This window comes from Ranitomeya variabilis, chromosome 1, assembly GCF_051348905.1.
Source record: "Ranitomeya variabilis isolate aRanVar5 chromosome 1, aRanVar5.hap1, whole genome shotgun sequence".
Lineage (NCBI taxonomy): Eukaryota > Metazoa > Chordata > Amphibia > Anura > Dendrobatidae > Ranitomeya > Ranitomeya variabilis.
Window position 1 is genome coordinate 736,400,809 of NC_135232.1, and position 22,149 is coordinate 736,422,957.

The 22,149-nt window shown below is 43.9% G+C and overlaps 1 long non-coding RNA gene across 1 annotated transcript in view; it reads right to left on the minus strand.

Moving 5' to 3' along the window:
• Positions 1-4,902, minus strand: part of LOC143764806 (uncharacterized) — a 41,514-nt gene extending 36,612 nt beyond the window's left edge. Inside the window, exon 1 of the long non-coding RNA XR_013213283.1 lies at positions 4,828-4,902. This is a non-coding gene — a long non-coding RNA (uncharacterized LOC143764806). The remainder of the gene's footprint in view (positions 1-4,827) is intronic.
• Positions 4,903-22,149: the final 17,247 nt, after the last annotated feature.

Here is a 22,149-nt window from a genome sequence, read left to right on the forward strand (position 1 = left end):
TGTACATAGGAGCAGTATTATAGTAGTTATATTCTTGGACATAGGAGCAGTATTATAGTAGTTATTTTCTTGTACATAGGATCAGTATTATAGTAGTTATATTCTTGTATATAGGGACAGTATTATATTAGTTATATTCTTGTACATATGGGCAGTATTATAGTAGTTATATTCTTGTGCCAAGGGGGCAGTAGTTTAGTAGTTATATTCTTGTACATAGGGGCAGTATTATAGTAGTTATATTATTGTACATAGGGGACAGTATTATAGTATTTATATTCTTGTACATAGGGGCAGTATTATAGTAGTTATATTCTTGTACATAGGGGGCAGTATTATACTAGTTATATTCTTGTGCAAAGGGGGCAGTAGTTTAGTAGTTATATTCTAGTACATAGGGACAGTATTATAGTAGTTATATTATTGTACGTAGGGGACAGTATTATAGTAGTTACATTCTTGTACCTAGGGGCAGTATTATAGTAGTTACATTCTTGTACCTAGGGGCAGTATTATAGTAGTCATATTCTTGTACATAGGAGTAGTATTATAGTAGTTATATTATTGTACATAAGGGCAGTATTATGGGGTTGACGCGACACACTGACCTCTGAGGTAATACCCGTATGAGATACCACTGGTGGATATAGTTAGTCACTATGTTCATACTAATGGATGCTGGTGGATAGGAGTGCAGCGCCCCAGAGTCCTGGTCGTTGCAGTAATGTCGCTCCTCCACCAGGGGGAGCAATATTACGTCTGATGGTACTAAAGGAGTTCACCTTGCCAGGTATCACAAGTCACACACTACACTTCACACTCCAGTCCACCAGGGGGAGCCTTGCTCCTATCTATTAGGGCACTCCTCGCATTAGGGTAAAACTGGTGGGTTGGTTAGGAAGTTAGTCAGAAGCTGACTGGGCTCGGCCCAGGCAACACCTGTCAGGCAGACAGGGGGAAAGGAGGAACATCTGAGCTGCAGACAGAGGTCCCTGTCAGGGGTGGGATCCTGACAGAGGCCAAGCACGAGACAGAAAGACACGGAGCTGCGCCTGCCCCACATGCGGCAGCATCCTAAGAAAGGACACGAAGAGAATTGTATTATAGAGAGTGAGAAACAAAGTCACAGCACAAGGAGATAATACCGGGAGGAGTTCTGCCCCGAGATCGGCAGCCTCCTTCTGAGGCGCGTAGCCGGTGGCCGGAACACCGATGGAGTAATTGACTCTACGCATTACTTCAGAGACCGGCAGGACAGTCAATTCCAAGTTGGCTGCCCGACCTTAATACCTAAGAAGACAACGGAGGCAAATTGTGGGGGTCGGGGAGTCTCTAGGGTCCCTACAAACAAGCCCTAGGCCATCCCAGTCATACGGGTTGTCCTATCCATACCATCTGGGGGACAGAGAGGAAGAAATAACATCAAGAACATTTACAAAGGTTGTGAGGACTATCCTGTGGTGCTCAGCAGGGAGTTACTACAACACACAGGCGCTAGTAGGAAGGCTACTGATTTCCACCTGGATAAGGGAACTCTGGATGTGCCTTCGGACCGGCTGGACTCTGCCTGCCCTGTGATCAGTGCTCTGGACTGTGGATGCTGAAGTCTTTAGTAAAGGTAAAGAGACTGCACCCTTTGTGTCCTCGTTATTCACTGCGCCTTACATCGTCCACCATCACTATCTACACTGCTGGGAGGCCCTGGGGATACACTTCACCTGTGGGAAGGTATATCATCTAGCTGCCATTCCATCTCCCCAGCGGACCCCTAAGCAGCGTCGGTCACCCTGACCGAATACCACAGGTGGCGTCACGAACAATTCCCTTATATATAAACTCTTTTACTGGACGTCCCTCAAAGGGCCACGGACTGGGTCGGGCCACCGTGACATCCCCAGAACAGAGAGAGAGACCTGGTACCGAGTACCCCATTGCCCTTAATGTGGGGGCGATGCAGGAGTAGCTGGGACTATGTTAATAGGAGATTTTCTGTTTATACTGCTTATCTAAAATGGTGCACAGCACAAGAGGTGACCAAATTTTAGGCATAATATATAGATATGCGGCATATATATATTTCTGTGGCATTTATTATCCAGCTACACATCAGAATATATGGAGGTGCCTCTCTATTGGTTCATCAACCATCTAGATGGTGGGTGTTAATCCGCTTCTACTCACTCACCCCTTGCTTGAGTCTTGAGTTACTGATCCGGTTAAATGTCCAAGACATTAGCAGGCATGCTTTGATTAATAGTATCACTGAATACTGAGTGAAATGATGCTGCTATATACCATTTTCTTTGTTCTATAAGGGCAGTATTATAGTAGTTATATTCTTGCACATAGGAGCAATATTATAGTAGTTATATTCTTGTGCATAGGGGCAGTATTATTGCAGCGCCCCAGAGTCCTGGTCGTTGCAGTACTGTCGCTCCGCCACTAAAGGGAGTAATGGTATGTCTGATGGCACTAAAGGAGTTCACCCGACCAGGTATCACAGACACACTCCTCACACTTGGGTAAAACTGGGGGTTGGATAGGAAGTGAGGGAGAAAGGAGCTAGGGAGAGCTCGAGAAAGGACTTGTCAGGGGTGGGATCCTGGCAGAGCCCTAGGAAAGGACAGATCGTTACGGAGCCGTGCCTGTGCCTTATAGCGGCAGACTCCTAAGAAAGGACACGAAGCGAAGCATATTGTGGAGAAGTGAGAAACGGGATCACAGCACAAAGGAGATAGAACCAGAAGGAGTCGTGCACTAAGATCAGCAACATCCTTCCGAGGCGCTAGCCGGCGGCCGGAATGCCGAGGAAGTAAGAGACTCTACGCATTACTTTGAACTACGGCCGGGCAGTTAACTTTAGGTTGGCTGTCTCACCTTTACACCTAACGAAGACAATGGAGGCAATTGAGGGAGAGGGGCGTCTCTAGGGTCCCTATAAAATAACTCCAGGCCTACCCCGTCATACGGGTGCGTCCTATCCATATCATCTGGGGGACGGAGAGAAAGAACCAGTTGTGAGGACTATCCCGTGGTGCTCAGCAGGGAGGTACTACAACACACAGGCGCTGGTAGGAAGGACACTGATTTCCACCTGTAAAGGGAACTCTGGATGTGCCTTTGGACTGGCCGGTCTCAGCCAGCCCTGTTAGCAGTGCTCTGGATTGCGGATGCCGAAGCCTTCAGTAAAGCGGTAAAGAGACTGCAACCCTGTGTCCTCGTTATTTACTGCGACCTACACCACCACCAACACCTTTTATTGGGCGCCCCTTAGCAGGACCACGGACCGGGTCGGGCCACCGTGACATCCTCAGAACTGATAGACCCGGTACCGAGTACCCCGCCGTCCTGCGTCTGGGGGCCGCTCCATTATAGTAGTTATATTTTTGTACATAGGAAGCAGTATTATAGTAGTTATATTCTTGTACATAGGGGCAGTATTATAGTAGTTATATTCTTGTACATAGGGGCAGTATTATAGTAGTTATATTCTTGTACACAGGGGGCAGTATTATAGTAGCTATATTTTTGTACATGGGGGCAGTATTATAGTAGTTATATTCTTGTACATGGGAGCAGTATTATAGTAGTTATATTCTTGTACATAGGAGCAGTATTATAGTAGTTATTTTCTTGTACGTAGGAGCAGTATTATAGTAGTTATATTCTTGTACATGGGGCAGCATTATAGTAGTTATATTCTTGTACATAGTGGCAGTATTATAGTAGTTATATTCTTGTACATGGGGCAGCATTATAGAAGTTATATTCTTGTACATAGGACAGTATTATAGTAGTTATATTCTTGTACATGGGGCAGCATTATAGTAGTTATATTCTTGTACATAGTGGCAGTATTATAGTAGTTATATTCTTGTACATGGGGCAGCATTATAGAAGTTATATTCTTGTACATAGGAGCAGTATTATAGTAGTTATATTCTTGTACATAGAGGCAGTGTTATGGTAGTTATATTCTTGTACATAGGACAGTATTATAGTAGTTATATTCTTGTACATAGGGGGCAGTATTATAGTAGTTATATTCTTCTACATAGGGGCAGTATTATAGTAGTTATATTCTTTTACATAGGGGAAGTATTATAGACGTTATATTCTTGTACATAGGGGCAGTATTATAGCAGCGGTATGAAAGTTTTTTTTGATGTATAGGAGATGCATAATAGGCTATAAATTACACACTTTCTATATTGTGTAGGTCAATATACATCACGCATTAAGTCTGTCTTGTTTTTCAGAATGAGCTGCTTCTGCTCTATAAAATCTAATGATATAATTGTATATCTACGGAATCAATATCCGGTTCCTTCTGATTAATCCTTTTCTTGTCAGGAATGTCTTCATAATGAAATACCTGAAATCTAAGATTTCCAGCGGTAAACAACCTGTAATATCTATAAGTAATTCAGTATACACCAGCAATAAAGTATTGCCCCGGGGGGAACACTGACTTCCCACTGCTGATTGTTACTATTATGTTCAAAAATAGATGTCCTTTTCAGTGACTTTCATAGGAAAACTGTCACTATTAGTACTGGATGCAGCTCTCCACTGTCTCATGGGGAAACATATCAGGATTGTTTACCATGACCAAGATGAGAAAAATGTATTAGTCTTCATGGGCTTCGGGTTGAAGAGTAACAGATGTAACGTAATTCTCCATGAATGGGGTATACAGCCTGTGTGCTTGTTCGGCGGTTGTAGAATATTATTTTATTGCATTATTTAATAGTCGTGGCTTGGAATATGAATACAGATATTAGAAATTTATAAAAGAAGATGGAAAGATGCCGTGCTATACATCACCTGCAGCAGTAGTGTCCATCCTGTGTCTTCTCAGCCCTTGAGAAACGACCACTACCAGCGAGTGCTGACAGCCGCTGTGATCGGTTTTCCATGGCTGAATGCAGGTAATCTATTGTCTCAGCTCACAGAGGAGAGTCAAGCAAAGAAAATAGAAAATCCAGTAGGGCACTACACTTAGTTGATCACAGCAGAGAGGTTATGATCTTTCCAGTATGATACAGTAGATGGATACATCAATAAAAAGATACAGATAGCTACATACATAGAGGGGTGGAAAACTGGCAGTGAGACACAGTCAGGAAGCTAATATCTTATGCACTTGGCTTTATAGACTGTTCGGTACATGCCACAGACTCTGCTCCACATTTACCATCCTGTCTTACATAAGACAGTAATGAGGAAGGCAGAAACACTAACAGTGAGCCACAGGCTGCACTATATGCATGAGATCATTTTCTCTGTCAAAAAATCACAATAGCATTATATTCTACAGACAGGATAAACTGATTTAACCTCATTATTTGTATATAGCTACAGTGATGTAAGTCTAGGAGATGAAGGTTCCAGCAACAGTAGGTTGCTGAGACGTTTTTAATGGGTCCCAGTTTTGGATCCAGGTTTTAGGAGGGACCAGAAGAGTTCGGGTGTGAATGGTCGCTCCCTCATCTCCAGTCCAGGCATTCCAGGTGCTTTATAAGGCAGTTGAGCAGATTCAGAGCGGTCTGTTTGTAGGAGGAAAGGACCTTTTTGTGCTTGTTCGTCTCTACCAATGGGAGAGATTGGACTTTATTTTAAAGATAGGGGTCGGCCTATATCTGCTATGTGAACTATTTAGTGTATTTTGATACATTTGACTAGAAAAGGCTGCTTTTGTTTGTTTGTGAGTTGTGATCGTTTATGGACTTTTCATAAACGCTCACTGTTTGGACCCAAGAACTAGATCCCTGTGTGTACTCTACCGGCTGCCAAAGAGTGTGAATCCCTATATTACAAATATTGCAATTAGGTTTTTTATAACATTTGTCTTGTAATAAAAGTTTATATAATGTAATGCTTACATATCTGGAAAATTGAATGGCTCCTGGACTCCTATCATATGGAAACGTTAGGGCTTCCTGCAATGAATGCAGAATGGAGAGAAAAAAATAAAAACATCCTGAAAAGTACAGAACCAAAACCAAAAAGATTACATCTCAAACTTTGCTGTATATTGCTGCCTCCTTCTAAGGGTTTGTTTGGTCACACGTGGTAGATTTAGAGCATTGGGGTATTCATTGTATGTGTAATGTGTATACATGAGAGATATGAATGTGTGCAATGTGTATACATGAGAGATGTGTATGTGTGTGTAATGTGTATACATGAGACATATGAATGTGTGTCATGTGTATACATGAGAGATGTGTATGTGTGTGTAATGTATATACATGAGAGATGTGTATGTGTGTAATGTGTATACATGAGAGATGTGTATGTGTGTGTAATGTGTATACATGAGAGATGTGTCTGTGTGTATATGTGTATACATGAGAGATGTGTCTGTGTGTGTAGTGTGTATACATGAAAGATGTATATGTGTATGTAATGTGCATACATGAGAGATGTGTATGTGTGTGTAATGTGTATACATGAGAGATATGAATGTGTGTAATGTGTATACATGAGAGATGTGTATGTGTGTGTAATGTATATACATGAGAGATATGAATGTGTGTAATGTGTATACATGAGAGATGTGTATGTGTGTGTAATGTGTATACATGAGAGATATGAATGTGTGTAATGTGTGTACATGAGAGATGTGTACATGTGTGTAATGTGTATACATGAGAGATGTGTATGTGTGTGTAATGTGTATACATGAGAGATGTGTATGTGTGTGTAATGTGTATACATGAGAGATATGAATGTGTGTAATGTGTATACATGAGAGATGTGTATGTGTGTGTAATGTATACACATGAGAGATATGAATGTGTGTAATGTGTATACATGAGAGATGTGTATGTGTGTGTAATGTGTATACATGAGAGATATGAATGTGTGTAATGTGCATACATGAGAGATGTGTACATGTGTGTAATGTGTATACATGAGAGATGTGTATGTGTGTGTAATGTGTATACATGAGAGATGTGTATGTGTGTGTAATGTGTATACATGAGAGATATGAATGTGTGTAATGTGTATACATGAGAGATGTGTATGTGTGTGTAATGTATATACATGAGAGATATGAATGTGTGTAATGTGTATACATGAGAGATGTGTATGTGTGTGTAATGTGTATACATGAGAGATATGAATGTGTGTAATGTGTATACATGAGAGATGTGTACATGTGTGTAATGTGTATACATGAGAGATGTGTATGTGTGTGTAATGTGTATACATGAGAGATGTGTCTGTGTGTGTAGTGTGTATACATGAAAGATGTATATGTGTATGTAATGTGCATACATGAGAGATGTGTATGTGTGTGTAATGTGTATACGTGAGATGTGTAAATGTGTGTCATGTGTATACATGAGAGATATGAATGTGTGTAATGTGTATACATGAGAGATGTGTCTGTGTGTGTATATGTGTATACATGAGAGATGTGTACATGTGTGTAATGTGTACACAGGAGAGATCTGTGTATGTGTATATACATGAGAGATGTGTATGTGTAATGTGTATACATGAGAGATGCGTATATGTGTGTAATATGTACACATAAGATGTGTATGTGTGTGTAGTGTGTATACATGAAAGATGTATATGTGTGTGTAATGTGCATACATGAGAGATGTGTATGTGTGTGTAATGTGTATACATGAGAGATGTGTATGTGTGTGTAATGTGTATACATGAGAGATGTGTATGTGTGTGTAATGTGTATACATGAGAGATGTGTATGTGTGTAATGTGTATACATGAGAGATGTGTATGTGTGTGTAATGTGCATACATGAGAGATGTGTATGTGTGTGTAATGTGTATACATAAGAGATGTGTATGTGTGTTTAATGTGTATACATGAAAGATGTGTAAATGTGTGTCATGTGTATACATGAGAGATGTGTACATGTATGTACTGTGTATACATGAGAGATGTGTACATGTGTGTAATGTGTATACATGAGAGATGTAAATACTGTATACAGTATGTGTAATGTGTATACATGAGAGATGTGTATGTTTGTGTAATGTGTATATATGAGATGTGTATATGTGTGTAATGTGTATACATAAGAGATATGTATGTGTGTAATGTGTATACGAGAGATGTGTATATGTGTAATGTGTAATGTGTATGTGTGTGTAATGTGTATACATGAGAGATCTGTGTATGTGTGTAATGTGTATATAAGAGAGATGTGTATATGTGTATAATGTGTATACATGAGAGATGTGGATATGTGTAATGTGTGTACATGAGAGATCTGTATATGTGTGTAATGTGCATACATGAGAGATGTGTATACAGTATGTGTATAATGTGTATACATGAGAGATGTGTATATGTGTGTAATGTGTATACATGTGAGATGTGTATAAGTGTGTAATGTGTATTGTGAGAGAGCGCTTACTGCTTGTGTTGGGGGACACTCGCTTAGCAACGGGACTCAGTCACACAGGCACGTTTTTCTCACAAAAACAGTCCGTCCTGTTTATTTTAGGCAGCATAAACTGCACTGCAGGCCAAGTTGCACATCACAGGCCTAACACATAGTTCATTTATATACATTTTAACTTTGATACTTCATATACGGCTTTGATGCACAGTCACTAAACACGCCGGACCACTTTGTCCAGTTACTGTGGCCGACCGCACACCGAACAGTTCATTAATGTCCATGGCGCACAACAGGCACCAACACACGACATTAGGTTGCAGTCTATAAACATGCTGGACCTTACTCCGTCCAGTTACCAAGGGAGACCACACAATTCATTACTGACCCCCTGTCAGTGCACACAGTTCCCTATACTCTGGGTTACCTTCCAGGAGCTCCTGCTTCACGCGCTAACTCCTGTTAGTCCTCTCTCCTCCAGGAAAACTGCCGAACCAGGATCACCAACTTGCCTGGCAGGCAGATGTCAGTTAGTCCAGATCCTCAGATGGGCTGTAGCTCCCCCAACGCAATGCCATCACAGACTCTGTATAAACTTTCTCATATGTTCTCTTCAGGAAGTCCTACTTCGTGGATCTTTCAACACAGATTGTGCTATTCAGGAAGCCTGCTCCCAGGACTTCCAACACAGGTCACTCAGTGCGCTATTCAGGACGTTCGTCCCCACCTGGAACGGTCCAACACACAAGTCTCTAAGTGCACTGTTCAGGGATCCATTCCTACTCCCAGGTTCTCCCAACACTCCAGGTCTTCAGATCCACGGCCTCATAGTATGCTATTCAGGGATCCAGTCCACACTCAGGACCTCCCAACACACAAGTCATCCAGGATCACATAGTCTCCATTACAGAGACCACTCAGGTCCATAAACAGGAACCACTCCGTACTCCATTGCAGCAACCATGTGACCTACACCCTGGTCATATTATGTAGTTGTAACCACTCCCATAGATGGGTGGTGTTTGTGTGTGGCTAGTCCAACCCACCCAGCTCTCGAACTAGCCCAATAAGCATCCCTTCATAACTATACAAACACTTGTGAGACTACAGGTCCCAGAACAACATTACATCAGGTTTACAGCGCAGACTCCCTCTGCGACACACACCGGCCATTTACAATTCTGCCAGTCACTGTTTCACTATCATTACAACCACAGATATGCCTCCATGCATATCCTGAGGAGCACACCAGCACCCCCTAGCTGCAACGGGGGTCACTGCATCACAGTATATATGAGAGATGTGTATGTTTGTGTAATGTGCATATATGAGTGATGTGTATATGTGTGTAATGTGTATACATGAGATATGTATGTGTGTAATGTGTATACATGAGAGATGTGTACATGTGTGTAATGTGTATACATGAGAGATGTGTATGTGTGTAATGTGTATACATGAGAGATCTGGATCTGTGTGTACTGTGTATACATGAAAGATAAGTATGTGTGTAATGTGTATATATGAGATGTGTATAAGTGTGTAATGTGTATACATGAAATATATGTATGTGTGTAATGTGTATACATGAGAGATCTGTATATGTGTGTAATGTGTATACATGATAGATGTGTATTTGTGTGTAATGTGTATGAGAGATGTGTATATGTGTGTAATGTGTGTACATCAGAGATGTGTATATGTGTGTACTATGTATAGACGAGAGATGTGTATATGTGTATAATGTGTATATGTGTGTAATGTGTGTACATGAGAGATGTGTATATGTGTGTAATGTGTATACATGAAAGATATGTATGTGTGTAATGTGTATACATGAGAGATCTGTATATGTGTGTAATGTGTATACATGATAGATGTGTATTTGTGTGTAATGTGTATGAGAGATGTGTATATGTGTGTAATGTGTGTACATCAGAGATGTGTATATGTGTGTACTATGTATAGACGAGAGATGTGTATATGTGTATAATGTGTATATGTGTGTAATGTGTGTACATGAGATGTGTATATGTGTGTAATGTGTATACATGAAAGATATGTATGTGTGTAATGTGTATACATGAGAGATCTGTATATGTGTGTAATGTGTATACATGTGAGATGTGTATATGTGTGTAATGTGTATACATGAGATATGTATGTGTGTAATGTGTATACATGAGAGATGTGTATATGTGTGTACATGAGAGATGTGTATTTGTGTGTAATGTATATACATGAGAGATATGTACATATGTGTAATGTGTATACATGAGAGATGTGTATGTGTGTGTAATGTGTATACGTGAGAGATCTGCATATGTGTGTAATGTGTATATATGAGAGATGTGTATATGTGTGTAATGTGTATAAATGAGAGATGTGTATATGTGTGTAATGTGTGTACATCAGAGATGTGTATATGTGTGTAATATGTATACACGAGAGATGTGTATATGTGTATAATGTGTATACATGAGAGATGTGTATGTGTGTAATTTGTATACATGAGAGATGTGAATGTGTGTGTAATGTGTATACATGAGAGATGTGTATGTGTGTAATGTGTGTACATAAGAGATATGTGTATGTGTGTAATGTGTATATATGAGAGATGTGTATGTATGTAATGTGTATAAATGAGAGATGTGTATGCGTGTGTTATTATTATTATTATTATTTATTGTTATAGCGCCATTTATTCCATGGCGCTTTACATGTGAGGAGGGGTATACATAATAAAAACAAGTACAGTAATCTTAAACAATACAAGTCATAACTGGTACAGGAGGAGAGAGGACCCTGCCTGCGAAGGCTCACAATCTACAAGGGATGGGTGAGGATATAGTAGGCGAGGATAGAGCTGGTCATGCAGCGGTTTGGTCGATCGGTGGTTACTGCAGGTTGTAGGCTTGTCGGAAGAGGTGGGTCTTCAGGATCTTTTTGAAGGTTTCGATGGTAGGCGAGAGTCTGATGTGTTGTGGTAGAGGGTTCCAGAGTAGGGGTGATACGCGAGAGAAATCTTGTATACGATTGTGGGAAGAGATAAGAGGGGAGTAGAGAAGGAGATCTTGTGAGTATCGGAGGTTGCGTGTAGGTAAGTACTGGGAGACGAGGTCACAGATGTATGGAGGAAACAGGTTGTGGATGGCTTTGTACGTCATGGTTAGGGTTTTGTACTGGAGTCTCTGGGCAATGGGGAGCCAGTGAAGGGATTGACAGAGGGGGGAGGCTGGGGAATTGCGGGGGGACAGGTGGATTAGTCGGGCAGCAGACTTTAGAATAGATTGGAGGGGTGCGAGAGTGTAAAGGTACCGTCACATTAAGCGACGCTGCAGCGATAGCGACAGCGATGCCGATCGCTGCAGCGTCGCTGTTTGGTCGCTGGAGAGCTGTCACACAGACCGCTCTCCAGCGACCAACGATGCCGAGGTCCCCGGGTAACCAGGGTAAACATCGGGTTGCTAAGCGCAGGGCCGCGCTTAGTAACCCGATGTTTACCCTGGTTACCAGCGTAAAAGTTAAAAAAACAAACAGCACATACTCACCAGCGCGTCCCCCAGCCTCTGCTTCCTGACACTGACTGAGCTCCGGCCCTAACAGCACAGTGGTGACGTCACCGCTGTGCTTTCACTTTCAGTTTAGGGCCGGCGCTCAGTCAGTGTCAGGAAGCAGATGCTGGGGGACGCGCTGGTGAGTATGTGCTGTTTGTTTTTTTAACTTTTACGCTGGTAACCAGGGTAAACATCGGGTTACTAAGCGCGGCCCTGCGCTTAGTAACCCGATGTTTACCCTGGTTACCAGTGTAAAATATCGCTGGTATCCTTGCTTTTGCTGTCAAACACGGCGATACACGGCGACCTAGCGACCAAATAAAGTGCAGACCTTCTAGCAGCGACCAGCAATTTCACAGCGGGATCCAGATCGCTGCTGCGTGTCAAATACAGCGATATCGCTATCCAGGTCGCTGCAACGTCACGGATCGCTGGCGATATCGCCTAGTGTGACGGTACCTTTAGAGGGGAGGCCACAGAGCAGGAGGTTGCAGTAGTCAAGGCGAGAGATGATGAGGGCATGGACTAGGGTTTTTGCAGATTCTTGGTTGAGAAATGTACGGATTCGTGAAATATTTTTGAGTTGAAGTCAGCAGGAAGTGGAAAGGGCTTGGATATGTGGTTTGAAGGAGAGATCAGCGTCAAGGAATACTCCGAGGCAGCGAGCTTGTGGGACTTGGGAGAGTGGGAAGCCATTTATTGTAATGGATAGGTTCGTTGGGGGGGTCGCGTGAGATGGGGAAAGATAATGAATTCTGTTTTGTCCATGTTAAGTTTCAGAAATCTAGCGGAGAAGAAGGATGAAATAGTGGACAGACATTGAGGGATTCTGGTTAGTAGGGAGGTGATATCTGGTCCAGAGATGTAGATCTGTGTGTCATCGGCATAGAGGTGATACTGAAAGCCATGAGATTCTATGAGCTGTCCCAGGCCAAAGGTGTAAATGGAGAAGAGCAGGGTCCCTAGGACTGAACCTTGTGGGACTCCGACAGATAGGGGGTGAGGTGAGGAGGTGGTGTGTGAGTGGGAGACGCTGAATGTCCGGTCTGTTAGGTATGATGAGATCCAGGATAGGGCCAAGTCTGTGATGCCAAGGGATGAGAGGGTCTGTAATAATAAGGAATGGTCCACTGTGTCAAAGGCAGCCCACAGGTCAAGGAGGAGGAGGACAGAGTAGTGTCGCTTGCTCTTGGTGGTGTGTGAGTGGGAGACGCTGAATGTCCGGTCTGTTAGGTATGATGAGATCCAGGATAGGGCCAAGTCTGTGATGCCAAGGGATGAGAGGGTCTGTAATAATAAGGAATGGTCCACTGTGTCAAAGGCAGCCCACAGGTCAAGGAGGAGGAGGACAGAGTAGTGTCGCTTGCTCTTGGTGGTTAAGAGGTCATTGGTGACCTTAGTTAGGGCAGTTTCAGTGGAATGGTGTGACTGGAAGCCAGATTGTAAGCGCTCAAAGAGGGAGCAAGAAGAGAGATGGGAGGACAGTTCAAGGTAGATGTGTTGTTCCAGTAGTTTGGAGGCATAGGGGAGAAGTGATATAGGGCGATAGCTAGATACAGAGGATGGGTCAAGAGAAGGCTTTTTGAGGATAGGTGTGATGGAGGCATGTTTAAAGCTTGAGGGGAAAACACCAGTTGTTAGTGATAGGTTGAAGAGATGGGTTAGGGTTGGGATGAAGACTGTTGTGAGGTTTGGGATGAAGTGGGATGGGAGCGGGTCAAGTGCACAGGTGGTGAGATGTGATCTTGAGAGTAGAGTGGAGAGTTCATCTTCTGTAATGGTGGAGAAGTTGGTTTTGGAGGTGGAGGGCTGGGAAGTCGGGAGGAAGGGCTCTGGGGGTTGTTGACCAAAACTGTCTCTGATGTTATCAATCTTCTTCTTGAAAAATGAGGCAAAGTCTTCAGCTGAGATAAGTGGGGAGGGAGGAGGTGCTGGGGGACGGAGGAGAGAATTGAAGGTGTTAAATAACTGTTTAGGGTTGTGAGACAGGAAGGATATGAGAGATGAGAAGTAGACTTGTTTAGCTGTGGCGAGCGTGGTCTTGAAAGTAGTGAGGGACTGTTTGAATGCGATGAATTACTCATTGGAGTGGGATATTTTCCATCTGCGCTCAGCAGCCCTAGAAGCTTGCCTCAGTTCTTTGGTCAGGCTGGTGTGCCAGGGCAGTCTGTTGATTTTGCGAGCTTTGGTATGTGTAAGTGGGGCAGCAGATTCCAAAGCTACAACTATTGTGGTGTTATATAGAGCAGCAGCGTCATCCGCATTTTGCAAGGAACATATATCTGTGAGAGGGAGGAGGGATTCAGAAAATGAATGTAGGTCAAGATGTTTATGATTTCTGAGAGGGTGTGAAAGTTTGTGGGGTGGGGATTGTAGACATAGAGGGAAGAGAATGTGAGAAGGTTGTGTTCAGAGAGAGGAAGAGGTGAGTTAGAGAGGTTAGATAGGGAACAGAGGCGGGTGAAGATGAGGTCCAGTGTGTGACCATCTTTGTGGGTGGCTGTAGAAGACCATTGAGTGAGGCCGAAGGAGGTAGTGAAAGATATAAGTTTAGTGGCAGCTGAGAGGGAAGTGTCAATGGGGATGTTGAAGTCGCCCATGATGATAGTGGGGATGTCCACGGAAAGGAAATGAAGTAGCCAGGTGGTGAAGTGGTCAAAAAAGGTGGTGGCTGGCCCTGGGGGGTGGTAAATGACAGCCAGTTAGAGGTTGGAGGGGGAGTAGATGCACACAGAGTGCACTTCAAAGGAAGGGAGGGTAACAGGGGGTGGCAGTGGGATTGGGGTGAAGGAGCAGTTATCTGACAGGAGAAAACTAACTCCTCCGCCATGTTTGCTGCTGGGGCGGGGTGTGTGAGAAAGGTGGAAGCCACCGTAAGAGAGTGCAGCAGAGGAGGCTGTGTCAGAAGGGGTGAGGCAGGTTTCGGTGATGGCGAGGAAGGAAAGTTTGGTAGTAACAAAAAGATCATGAATGTAGGAAAGCTTGTTGCAGACAGAGCGAGCGTTCCACAGAGCTCCTGTTAGTGGGACTGGGGAAGCGGGGGCTGGGTGAATGGGTATAAGGTGTTGTGAATTCTGTTTGTGGGCTCCCCCGGTGGTGTTTTATGGTAGTGCCACTTATTTGCCTTCTTCTATCCTTGATCACCTGTTGACACCCATTAGGGGAGTTTCCTATTTAAGGCTGCTTGGCTGCTGGTCCGATGCCGGCCAACAATGTATCAGTAGCATTCTGTTGCATTCTCCTGCCTCAAGATCCTGTTCAGCTAAGTTGAATTTTGTTTCTAGTTAATGCTAGTTTTGTCCAGCTATTTGCAATGTGACTCTCTGTAGCTGGAAGCTCTCGTGGACTGAAATTGCCACTCGAGTGGCATGAGTTGTCACTGGAGTTTTAAAGTAATTTCAGGATGGTGTTTTTGAGTAGTGTTTTGAAGTTGACCGTGAAGTGACTCTTTCCTGTACTTCTGCTATCTAGTAAGCGGACCTCACTGTGCTAAATCTGCTGTTCATCCTACGTATGTCTTTTCCTCTTGACTCACCGTCAATATCTGTGGGGGGCTGCTATCTCCTTTTGGGGTTCATCTCTGGAGGTAAGGCAGGCCTGTATATTCCTCTGATAGGGGTAGTTAGATCTCCGGCTGGCGCGTGGTGTCTAGGGCATCGTAGGAAACACTCCCCGGCTACTTCCAGTGTTGTGTCAGGTTCAGGTCACGGTCACTTTAGTTCCCATCACCAGAGAGCTAGTCCGTTGTTATTTTGATTTCCCTGCCATTGGGAAAATCATAACAGTTTGGCCGGCCACATGTGTTAAAACTATGCACTAAAGCAGGAAAGGATATGAAAAGGTTTTTTTTTTTTTCCTTCTGTGTTTGGAAAGTGCACCTTAGTGCTTATTTGTACTCCTTGCTTAAACTGCAGTCTTCAGCCTTTTTTTTTTTCCTCTCCTCTTAATCTCTGAATGGCTTTGGTTACACCTGTTTGAATCATGGATCCACAGAGTTTGGTTGCAGGTCTGAATAACCTGGCTACAAAGGTCCAGAACTTACAAGATTTTGTTATACGTGCTCCAATGTCTGAACCTAAGATCCCTATGCCTGAATTTTTTACCGGAGACAGATCCCGTTTTTTGAATTTCAGAGAGAATTGTAAATTGTTTTTGTCTCTGAAATCTCACTCTGCTGGTGATCCTGCGCAACAGGTTAAAATTGTTATTTCTCTATTGCGGGGTGACCCACAAAGTTGGGCATTTGCATTGTCGCCAGGGGATCCTGCGTTATTAAATGTTGATGCGTTTTTTCTGGCTTTGGGGTTGCTTTATGAAGAACCTAATTTAGAGATTTTGGCTGAGAAAGCCTTGATAGCTCTTTCCCAAGGGCAAGATGAAGCTGAGATATACTGCCAAAAATTTCGTAAATGGTCGGTGCTTACTAAATGGAATGAGTGCGCTCTAGCAGCTAATTTCAGAGAAGGTCTCTCTGATGCCGTGAAGGATGTCATGGTGGGGTTCCCTGTGCCTACAGGTCTGAATGATGCCATGAAATTGGCTATCCAGATTGATCGGCGTTTACGGGAGCGCAAATCTGTGCACCATATGGCGGTATCTTCTGAGCAAAAATCTGTGCACCATATGGCGGTATCTTTTGAGCAAAAACCTGTGCACCATATGGCGGTATCCTCTGAGCAAAAACCTGTGCACCATATGGCGGTATCTTCTGAGCAAAAACCTGTGCACCATTTGGCGGTGACCTCTGAAAAGGCACCAGAGCATATGCAATGCGATAGTGTATTGTCTAGAGGCGAACGACAGAATTACAGGCGCAAAAATGGGTTGTGCTTCTATTGTGGAGATCCAGCTCATGTTATATCAGCATGCTCTAAACGCATAAAGAAGGTTGATAAAAAGGTTGATAAATCTTTTTCTATGGGTACCTTGCAGTCTAAATTTCTTTTGTCCGTGACATTGATTTGTACTTTATCATCTGTTACTGTGGATGCTTATGTGGATTCTGGCGCCGCTCTGAGTCTCATGGATTGGTCCTTTGCCAAGCGTTGTGGGTTTGATTTAGAGCCTCTGGAGGTTTCTATTCCCTTAAAGGGTATTGATTCTACACCTTTGGCTAGCAATAAACCACAATATTGGACACAAGTGACTATGCATCTTTCCCCAGACCATCAGGAGATTATTCGTTTCCTTGTGTTATATAATCTACATGACGTATTAGTACTTGGATTACCATGGTTACAAATTCATAATCCAGTCTTGGACTGGAGATCAATGTCTGTGCTGAGCTGGGGATGTCGGGGGATTCATGGGGATGCACCTTTGGTTCCCATTTCTTCATCTACCCCCTCTGAGATCCCAGCATTTCTGTCAGATTTTTATGATGTCTTTCAGGAGCCTAAAACTGATTCTCTCCCCCCTCACAGAGAGTGTGACTGCGCTATTGAGTTGATTCCCGGTAGTAAATTTCCTAAGGGTCGCTTGTTTAATTTGTCTGTACCTGAACATACTGCTATGCGGGAGTATATCAGAGAATCTTTGGAAAAGGGTCATATTCGCCCCTCTTTGTCTCCACTGGGGGCAGGGTTTTTCTTTGTGGGTAAAAAGGATGGTTCATTGAGACCTTGTATCGACTATCGACTTCTGAATAAGATTACAGTTAAATACCAGTACCCGTTACCTTTACTGACTGATCTTTTTGCTCGCATAAAGGGGGCGAAGTGGTTCACTAAGATCGATCTACGTGGTACGTATAATTTGGTGCGGATTAAGCAGGGGGATGAGTGGAAGACCGCATTTAATACGCCTGAAGGCCATTTTGAGTATTTGGTAATGCCTTTCGGTCTCGCGAATGCCCCTTCCGTTTTTCAGTCCTTTATGCACGATATTTTCCGTGAATATCTGGATAAATTTATGATTGTGTATTTGGATGATATTTTGATTTTTTCGGAGGACTGGGAATCTCATGTTCAACAGGTCAGGAGAGTTTTTCAGGTTTTACGAGCTAATTCTCTATTTGTGAAGGGCTCAAAGTGTATTTTTGGGGTTCAGAGAATTTCCTTTTTGGGATATATTTTTTCCCCTTCATCTATGGAGATGGACCCTGTTAAGGTTCAGGCTATTTGTGATTGGATACAACCTACTTCTCTAAAGAGTCTTCAGAAATTCTTGGGATTTGCTAATTTCTATCGCCGATTCATAGCGGGTTTTTCTGCCATTGCTAAACCTTTGACTGATTTGACCAAGAAGGGTGCTGATGTTGCTAATTGGTCCTCTGCGGCTGTGGAGGCCTTTCGGGAGCTTAAGCGCCGCTTTTCTTCTGCTCCTGTGTTGCGCCAGCCTGATGTTTCGCTCCCGTTCCAGGTTGAAGTAGATGCTTCCGAGATCGGAGCAGGTGCAGTTTTGTCGCAGAAAGGTCCTGACTGCTCAGTGATGAGACCATGTGCGTTTTTCTCTCGAAAGTTTTCGCCCGCTGAGCGAAATTATGATGTTGGAAATCGGGAGCTCTTGGCCATGAAGTGGGCATTTGAGGAGTGGCGTCATTGGCTTGAGGGTGCTAGACACCAGGTGGTGGTCTTGACTGACCACAAAAATCTAATTTATCTTGAGTCAGCCAGGCGTCTGAATCCTAGACAGGCGCGCTGGTCGTTGTTTTTCTCTCGATTTAACTTTGTGGTTTCATATCTGCCTGGGTCTAAGAATGTGAGGGCGGATGCCCTCTCTAGGAGTTTTGAGCCTGACTCGCCTGGTGATTCCGAACCTACTGGCATCCTGAAGGATGGGGTGATATTGTCAGCTGTCTCCCCAGACCTGCGGCGCTCTTTGCAGGAGTTTCAGGTGGATAGGCCTGATCGCTGTCTGCCTGGTAGACTGTTTGTCCCTGATGACTGGACCAGTAGAGTTATTTCGGAGGTTCACTCTTCCGCGTTGGCAGGTCATCCTGGAATTTTTGGCACCAGGGATCTGGTGTCTAGGTCCTTCTGGTGGCCTTCCTTGTCTCGATATGTACGTATTTTTGTGCAGTCTTGTGATGTTTGTGCTCGGGCTAAGCCCTGCTGTTCCCGGGCCAGCGGGTTGTTGTTGCCCTTGCCTATTCCTAAGAGGCCTTGGACGCACATCTCTATGGACTTTATTTCTGACCTTCCTGTTTCTCGTAGGATGTCCGTCATCTGGGTGGTGTGTGACCGTTTTTCCAAGATGGTTCACTTGGTACCTTTGCCCAAATTGCCCTCCTCCTCTGAGCTGGTCCCTCTATTTTTTCAGAATGTTGTGCGTTTGCATGGTATTCCTGAGAATATAGTGTCTGACAGGGGTACTCAGTTTGTGTCTAGATTTTGGCGGGCGTTCTGTGCCAGGATGGGCATCGACTTGTCTTTTTCGTCTGCAATCCATCCTCAGACTAATGGCCAGACTGAGCGTACTAATCAGACCTTGGAGACTTACTTGAGGTGTTTTGTGTCCGCTGATCAGGACGATTGGCTTGATTTTTTGCCATTGGCAGAGTTTGCCCTTAACAATCGGGCCAGTTCTGCCACTTTGGTTTCTCCATTTTTTTGTAATTCAGGGTTTCACCCTCGCTTTTCGTCCGGTCAATTGGAGTCTTCGGATTGTCCTGGAGTAGATGCTGTGGTTGATAGAATGCATCAGATTTGGGGACAGGTTGTGGACAATCTGAAGTTGTCCCAGGAGAAGACTCAACAGTTCACTAATCGTCATCGGCGTGTCGGTCCTCGTCTTTGTGTTGGGGACCTGGTTTGGTTGTCTTCTCGATTTGTTCCTATGAAGGTCTCGTCTCCTAAGTTTAAGCCTCGGTTTATCGGCCCTTATAGGATTCTGGAGGTTCTCAATCCTGTGTCCTTTCGTTTGGACCTCCCAGCATCTTTTACTATTCATAATGTTTTTCATCGGTCATTGTTGCGGAGGTATGAGGTGCCGGTTGTTCCGTCTGCTGATCCTCCTGCTCCTGTGCTGGTTGAGGGTGAGTTGGAGTATGTGGTGGAAAAGATCTTGGACTCCCGTGTTTCCAGACGGAAACTTCAGTATCTGGTTAAGTGGAAAGGCTATGGTCAGGAGGATAATTCTTGGGTGACAGCATCTGATGTTCATGCTCCTGATTTGGTTCGTGCATTTCATTGTGCTCATCCAGATCGCCCTGGTGGTTCTGGTGAGGGTTCGGTGCCCCCTCCTTAAGGGGGGGGTACTGTTGTGAATTCTGTTTGTGGGCTCCCCCGGTGGTGTTTTATGGTAGTGCCACTTATTTGCCTTCTTCTATCCTTGATCACCTGTTGACACCCATTAGGGGAGTTTCCTATTTAAGGCTGCTTGGCTGCTGGTCCGATGCCGGCCAACAATGTATCAGTAGCATTCTGTTGCATTCTCCTGCCTCAAGATCCTGTTCAGCTAAGTTGAATTTTGTTTCTAGTTAATGCTAGTTTTGTCCAGCTATTTGCAATGTGACTCTCTGTAGCTGGAAGCTCTCGTGGACTGAAATTGCCACTCCAGTGGCATGAGTTGTCACTGGAGTTTTAAAGTAATTTCAGGATGGTGTTTTTGAGTAGTGTTTTGAAGTTGACCGTGAAGTGACTCTTTCCTGTACTTCTGCTATCTAGTAAGCGGACCTCACTGTGCTAAATCTGCTGTTCATCCTACGTATGTCTTTTCCTCTTGACTCACCGTCAATATCTGTGGGGGGCTGCTATCTCCTTTTGGGGTTCATCTCTGGAGGTAAGGCAGGCCTGTATATTCCTCTGATAGGGGTAGTTAGATCTCCGGCTGGCGCGTGGTGTCTAGGGCATCGTAGGAAACACTCCCCGGCTACTTCCAGTGTTGTGTCAGGTTCAGGTCACGGTCACTTTAGTTCCCATCACCCGAGAGCTAGTCCGTTGTTATTTTGATTTCCCTGCCATTGGGAAAATCAAAACAATAAGGTTAGAGAGGTTACGGAAGTTTGTGATAGAGCATGGATGGGAGGTAGAAATGACTGTGGGAATGTGGTGAGGAAGACCAGGATTTGGAGAGATATCACCAGCAGTGAAAAGGAGCAGAGAAAGTGTTAGCAAGTGGGAGCAGGAGAGGGCTGTCTGTGTTTGGAGGCAGAGGATTGTAGGTTAAGGAACAGTTCTGAGGAGGAGGTGAGATGGATGGGGAGGATTGAAGCAGAGATAAACAGTTCCTTACTTGGTGTGGGGATTAGGGGAGGTAGCATAAAGTGAAGGATTATAGGGGTGAGAGTGAAAATAAACAGAAACATTGTAAACTTTACAGTGACTGGCCAGTTACCTTCAGTTCCCTTCAGGTTCAATTCAGGTTTTAATTCTACTGTAATCTTCACACTTCTAGGAAACACTTAGAGGAATCACACTGCAGACTGAAGTCTATGCAGACTTGAGCTATGCAATGTATGTAAAACTAAGTGCGCTCAGGTGTGAAGCAGAGAGGAGTGGTCTCTGCTCATCATGGTCAGAGAATTCAGAGTGGACCAGATGCATACAATCAAGCCAGAGTAAACAACGTCATAAATAACACAGGTGGGGTAAAGCTGGGGTTAGCTGAAAGGCATACCGTGTGAATGCTAGATGCAGAGGCGAGTCTATGTGCTAGGCTGGGTGATGTACTATATGCACTTCATAGACAGACAGCAGGAGAGCAGGAGAGCTGGGTGGATGAACATACCATGTGAATGCTAGGTGCAGAGGCGAGTCTATGTGCAAAGCTGGGTGATGTACTATGTGCACTTCATAGACAGACAGCAGGAGAGCAGGAGAGCTGGGTGGATGAACATACAATGTGAATGCTAGGTGCAGAGGCGAGTCTATGTCCAAAGCTGGGTGATGTACTATGTGCACTTCATAGACAGACAGCAGGAGAGCTGGGTGGATGAACATATATGTCGGAATAGAGATGCTTGTTAGAGTGCGATGGTGGCAGGTAGCAGGGCACAGTCTGTATACATCTTTCAGGTTTTAATTGTACTGTAATCTTCACACTTCTAGGTCACACTTATAGGAATCACACTGCAGACTGAAGTCTATGCAGACTTGAGCTATGCAATATAATATATGTGTAATGTGTATACAGCTCTGGTAAACATTAAGAGATCACCACATCAAAACCCTGTCATGGGCAGCCCAATCTCCAGACCTGAACCCCATTGAAAACCTCTGGAATGTAATCAAGAGGATGATGGATAGTCACAAGCCATCAAACAAA